The 6945-nt window shown below is 37.5% G+C and overlaps 1 long non-coding RNA gene across 1 annotated transcript; it reads left to right on the forward strand.

Moving 5' to 3' along the window:
• Nucleotides 1–3597: 3597 nt before the first annotated feature.
• LOC125775738 (uncharacterized) lies at nucleotides 3598–5376 on the forward strand. The gene is made up of 3 exons (XR_007421346.1): nucleotides 3598–3894; nucleotides 3953–4223; nucleotides 4288–5376. It is a non-coding gene; the product is annotated as an uncharacterized LOC125775738 (long non-coding RNA).
• The last annotated feature ends 1569 nt before the right edge of the window (nucleotides 5377–6945 follow it).

The raw sequence follows: 6945 nt of genomic DNA on the forward strand, positions 1-6945 counted from the left end.
TAGCCGAGTTAACAACCGCGCGCCAGTCGTTTCTTCTTTTCGTTACGTGGCGCCAATTGGATATTCCAAGCGAAGCCCGGTCCTTCTAGACTTGGTCCTTCCATTGGTCTTGTGTAAATCCAAACGATGATTGATTGGGTGGGTTTATTTTAATAGACAGACGATTCGGCTCGAAGGATCAAAATGTCGGGGTGATCGACATGAGTTTGCCGGTGTGCCAAATTTTTTTTCTTTTTTATTGAATACATGTATTTGCAATCTATTCGTTGAACAATAAGCAAATTAGTTGACTATGGAAATTTGACTTGTATTATTGATCTCCAGTGAGGCTAACAATAATATACTTACATATGTATGTACAAAGGTACATTTACATTTTGTTTAACTTAATTTTATATTAATTAACTTCTAAAGGGTAGATCTAGTACATGATGCCTTTTAAGTCGAATGATTTCATTGGTTTCATCTAATAGCGTGATTGCCAGTAAGTTTTCATGATAACTAATTCTGCGTAAGTATGCCGTACTGAACCTTTTAATTTCATTTTTTATAAAAGGAATATTTAGATCCGAGTGTATGGCTTTATTCGTGATGTACCAAGGAGCATTTGTAATTAGTCTTCAAGTTTTAGACTGATATCTTTGCAATATTTCTATATTTGAAATCGAGGCTGTGCCCCAAAGCTGAATGCCATAAGTCCATATTGGCTTTAATAAAGCTTTATATAATAGGAGTTTAGTCTCGAGATATAGAGTTGATTTAGGTCCAAGTAACCAATACAGTTTTTTAGTTTTCATTTTTAATTGTTTATTTTTGGCTTGAATATGAGATTTCCATGTTAGGCGCTTGTCCAAATGCAAGCGTAAGTATTTGACGCTGTCAAGTTTCGGAATCGTACTACCATATATGCGGCAAGGAGGACAGTCTTTTCGCCTTAAAGTGAATAGCACGTGTACAGATTTATTTGTATTGACCTTTATTTTCCAACAATCTAGCCAGGACTGTATCTCTTCAGTTGTTTCTGGACTAAGTTGGAAGCTTCAATTGGAGATGGATTTGTTGCCAGTATAGCAGTGTCGTCAGCATATGTAGCAATAAATACGTTTTCAGTTTGTGGCATGTCTGCAGTAAAAATTGTATAAAGGACTGGTCCGAGAACGATTCCTAGAGGTACACCAGCTTTGATGTATGTTATGGTAGAGGTTTCATTTTTTACTTTGACATAATATGATCTATTAGCGAGATCCGACTTAAGAATTAAATAAATTGGTGATGGGAAGATTTTTTTCATTTTATATAACAGATCATGGTGCCAAACTTTATCAAATGTTTGTTGTATATCCAAAAACACAGCAGAACAATATTCTTTTCTTTCAAAAGAGTCAACAACGAAATTTATAACTCGATGGCACTGTTCAGGTGTGCCAAGATGTCGGCGAAAACCAAATTGGTGTTCAGGTATTATGAAATTCTACTTAAAAATATTCTCTCAAATATTTTTGAGAACAGCGCCAGTAGCCTGATAGGTCTATACGAGGTTATCTCATTTTCTGGTTTGTTGGGCTTGGGAACCATCACAATTTTTGCACATTTCCACTGCGTAGGGAAATGGCTTAACCTTAGAATTGAATTATATATTAGTGTCAAAAACATAATACCTTTTTTGGCAAGCACTTAGCTATTTTAGCATCGATTCTGTCATATCCTGGAGATTTATTTTTGTCAAGCTTTACGATTTCACTACAAATTTCTCTAGGTGTTATATGTTTGATTGGCATTGACAATTGACATGGGACATCAAGAAATTGAAGAACATCGGAATCGTTACCATTATTAATTGTAATAGGTGTAAAGGTTGTTTCTAAATGTTTCGCATATACATCTGCCTTGCTCTTATCAGATCTACACCATGCATCATTGAAGCCCTTTATTGGCACATTTCTCTTTTTTGGGCGTTTCAGGTACTTCGTAGCTTTCCATATTTTGTAGTCATCGTTACTATTGTCATTTAGATTTTCAATATAATCTGAGATTGATTTATTTCTAAATTCTTTAAGTTTATCTTTAAGTTCACCTGTAGCCTTATTTAGTATAATCTTGTCTGCTGGGCTTCTAGTATTTTGCCATTTTTTTCGTAATTTTCTCTTTTGTTGAATTAATGCTCTGATATCTGCAGACACATGCACACAGGCACGACGTCTAGGTGTAAAGTTTGCACTATTTTCGATTATAGATGCAGCAACTGCTTGATGAATTAACGACGTAAATATTTCAACTGCATTGTCCAGTTCTATTGAGCTTTTGATTAAGGTTTTAAGTTCCACATTGTCTGCTATCTGGTCTTGAAAAATATTGATTTGGTTTTTATTATTTAATCCAATATACTTCCCTTGCTTTGTATTAATAAGAGTGCTATAACTGATAATAACTGGCGAGTGGTTTGAGCTTAGTTTTTCAGAACTGACAATGTCAAGCAGTGGAGTTTGAATGCCTTTACATACAGCAAAATCTAGCAGATCAGGGATTTTACGTGGATCACTTGGCCAGTAAGTAGGCTCACCAGTAGATAAAGTTTTAAAATTATTCTTTGTAATGCACTTATAAAGTTCTCTACCTTTTGGGTTAGGGATACGTGAGCCCCAACAGGGATGTTTAGCGTTATAATCACCTCCCACAAGGAATCTATTGCCCAGGGAATTAAAAAAGTTTTCGTAATCCGGAGTTGTGATGCTATGTCTTGGCGGTGAATACAAAGCATAAATATGTAAGTCAATATTATTGCAATTTAGTTTGATCCCTGCAGCTTGTATTGACAATGTTTGTGTTGGTTCAAGTATATCATACTTGATATTTGATTTAACCAAAACAGCACAGCCGGCGTGAGCCCTGTTACTAGGGTGATTAGTGGCGATTAGGTCATAGTTTCTTATATTGAAAAGGTTTTGTCTGTAAAATGGGTTTCTGAAATCAACATTATGTCAATGAAGTTGTCTTTTAAAAATATTTCAGTTTCCTGTGTATGACGGGATAAACCATTGGCTTTCCATATTGCTATTCTTAAGTCTGCTTGCATAGTTTATCGATAAGAAGTGACATCATATTAAGAAGTGTGTTTGTTAATTCAATTTGTTTATAGAGTAAACGCTCAATATTTTCTATTGATTTTTGTTCATTTACCTCATTGTTATTGTCTTTACCTGTTAAAATGCCAGCGTATGACTGCTTTTTGTTGATTGCAGTATTTGTGTAATTATTAGTGTTTTGCGAACTCATGTTTACACTCCCTTTCGTACGGTTGGAAAATTTAGGCTTCTTTCCAGTGAGTTGCTGATAAACTATGCAGCCTTTGTAATTCGCGGCGTGGTGTTGTTGGCAATGAGCACACGTTGGTAAAGTGACTTTTGGTTTTGTGCATTCTGAGGTTGGATGCATTAGTCCACATTTTACGCATTTATAGGGTTTTCTACAATACGTTTTGGTACGTCCAAATTCTTGGCATCGATGGCATTGAACCATGTCACCTGTTTGCCTAGGGGGCTCTACTTTAATATTTGCATTATTCAAATGTTTTAACTCATAGATTTCTTTGTTGTTGGTACTTGGCTCCAAGTCAACAAAAAACATTGACAAATGCCTGGTTTTCACTAGGTCATATTTGACGTCAAATGCTGTCAAAATAATGAAAACGGGTTGTCATATGGTGTCAGTTGCGTTTGCCGGCATTTTTGCCAACGAACGGCAATTTAAATTGACAGCGAAATGAAAACAATCAAAATACGTTATGTGGCAACATTTGACATCAAAATTAGATTTGCCAACATGTTGGCAAATTATTTCCATTTGCCGCGCGAATGATGTGCACAAATAAATAAAAAAGATTTTTCACTTTTCAAGGTAAGTGTTTTATTATATTTTCTAATTTCAATTAATGTATTATTTCAACTTTTTTCAGTTTTAAAATGGCAGAAGAAATGAGTGCAAATACAGAAATGTTAATTCCAAGCATCAAGCGGGTGCGAAAAATGAAAACAAAGTGGACAGCGGAGGAGACTGAGCAACTAATTCAAGAAGTGGAGTCAAGGGAAGGAACCTGGAATTTCCTTTCCGCGGATTATCGCGATAGGAATTTGCGTGAGGCTCAGTGGCATGAAGTGGCAGAAACACTAAATATGCCACGAGCCGAAGTATCAGCCAAGTGGAACAGCCTTCGTTGTTCTTTTCGCGTAAGTTTTTCACATATAGTACACAATAGTACACAACAAATTTCATTATATATATATCTTTTAGGCGGCCTTCAACCGAAGGGCTCACACAAAAAGTGGACAAGGTGCTGGAAGAACGACTACCATGAACCCACTCTACAATTCGCTAAAGTTCCACGAGCCTACATTAAATGTTGAAGCGAGCACCACTTCAAATTTAATAAATGTAAGTATATATAGGTCTACAAGGTTCTATCGAGCGTATTGTGTGAAAGATTAAAGCCCACCGTCAACAAACTGATTGGACCTTATCAGTGTGGCTTCAGACCTGGTAAATCAACAACCGACCAGATATTCACCATGCGCCAAATCTTGGAAAAGACCCGTGAAAGGAGAATCGACACTCACCACCTATTCGTCGATTTCAAAGCTGCTTTCGACAGCACGAAAAGGAGCTGCCTTTATGCCGCGATGTCTGAATTTGGTATCCCCGCAAAACTAATACGGCTGTGTAAACTGACGTTGAGCAACACGAAAAGCTCCGTCAGGATCGGGAAGGACCTCTCCGAGCCGTTCGATACCAAACGAGGTTTCAGACAAGGCGACTCCCTATCGTGCGACTTTTTCAATCTGCTGCTGGAGAAAATTATTAGAGCTGCAGAACTGAATCGAGCAGGTACAATCTTTTATAAGAGTGTACAGCTGCTGGCGTATGCCGATGATATTGATATCATCGGTCTCAACACCCGCGCCGTTAGTTCTGCTTTCTCCAGACTGAACAAGGAAGCAACGCAAATGGGTCTGGCAGTGAACGAGGGCAAGACGAAATATCTCCTGTCATCAAAGAAACAGTCGTCGCACTCGCGACTTGGCACTCACGTCACTGTTGACAGTCATAACTTTGAAGTTGTAGATAATTTCGTCTATTTAGGAACCAGCATTAACACCACCAACAATGTCAGCCTGGAAATCCAACGCAGGATTACTCTTGCCAACAGGTGCTACTTCGGACTGAGTAGGCAATTGAAAAGTAAAGTCCTCTCTCGACGAACAAAAACTAAACTCTATAAGTCGCTCATAATTCCCGTCCTGCTATATGGTGCAGAGGCTTGGACGATGACAACAACCGATGAGTCGACGTTGCGAGTTTTCGAGAGAAAAGTTCTGCGGAAGATTTATGGTCCTTTGCGCGTTGGCCACGGCGAATACCGCATCCGATGGAACGGTGAGCTGTACGAGATATACGACGGCTAGGTCATGTTGTCCGGATGGATGAAAACACTCCAGCTCTGAATTTATTCGACGAAGCAGAGGAAGAGGAAGACCTCCACTCCGGTGGAAGGACCAAGTGGAGAAGGACCTGGCCTCGCTTGGAATATCCAATTGGCGCCACGTAGCGAAGAGAAGAAACGATTGGCGCGCTGTTGTTGACTCGGCTATAATCGCGTAAGCGGTGTCTACGCCAGTGAAGAAGAAGAAGAAGAAGTATATATATGTATATATAATAATTTATAAAAAAAATATTAATATTTATTTTTCATGTGTTTATTTGTTATTATAGGACAGCTCGTCGACCCTGACCACTCCAACAACATTGTTTGAGTCGGAAACGGTATCTGGCGATATACCACCAACGCCATCTACATCACGACCCAATTTAAGGAAACGTCGTGTTGAAAAAAATTACGATGGATACATTGAAGTAGTTCAACGTGCGCTGGAGACTCTCACATCTGCTACAAAAACTGATGCTTGGGATGATTTAGGCAACTTTGTGGCATCAAACGGCCGTGAGTGGGACCAAGAATCTCCACAACTGGCCAGAGAATTCAAGCAGGACATATGTGAGTTGATATTCAAGTATCAGCAGAAATTCACACGGTAAAAACAGTTGCAGTATTGTATATGTAATAAAACATAATTTGAAATGATGTACCTAATGTTCCTTTTTTATATCTTTTTATATATTTTTTTAAATGAAATTTGTATTTTTATAATTAGTAATAAAATAATAAATATAAAATTCGAAATGAATTATATAAATATATATTGAATTCGAAATGATATAACTTTTGATTTATTTAAAATTCAGAAAGTTTTTAAAATAGGTATAATGAAAATATTTTGTATTTACAAAATAAGTTAAATTATAGAATTACACATTTATAAATGAGAAAGATAGGAGTAAACTACAAAGAAGAGTTATGTAATATTGTCCTATTATATTGCCATTCAACCTCTACATGAGGAGTCATGAAATACTCCATAAATCTTTCACGGACATTTATCGCGCTGTCTGCTGGTCTACCTAAAACACTGCTTGGCCGAACTGATGGAAGCATTCCATTTTCCCCCAACTCCATTCGCCAATTACCTGGATCGGTAATGCCATTTGTGTCTTTGTCTACGTCAGACTTTCGTATATATATAGACTTGCGTATTAATAGGTAATTATGTAATACACAAATCGCGAGGACAATAACTGTCGCATGTTCGGAAGTAACGTCCATCGGCCTTCTGAGGATCCGAAAACGCGATGCACAAATGCCAAACACATTTTCCACCACATTTCTTGCTCTGGATAGCCTATAATTAAATATTTTGTACGACATCACTTGATTGCGGAAGCTGAATGGTTTCATTATGTATGTTTTTAATGGAAAAGCGTCGTCAGCTACAATGACAAATGGCATTTCATCACTTTCATGTGGAAGTGACTTTGCTGGCGGAAAATTTAAACTGT

The sequence above is a fragment of the Bactrocera dorsalis genome, chromosome 1, assembly GCF_023373825.1.
Source record: "Bactrocera dorsalis isolate Fly_Bdor chromosome 1, ASM2337382v1, whole genome shotgun sequence".
Classification (NCBI taxonomy): domain Eukaryota; kingdom Metazoa; phylum Arthropoda; class Insecta; order Diptera; family Tephritidae; genus Bactrocera; species Bactrocera dorsalis.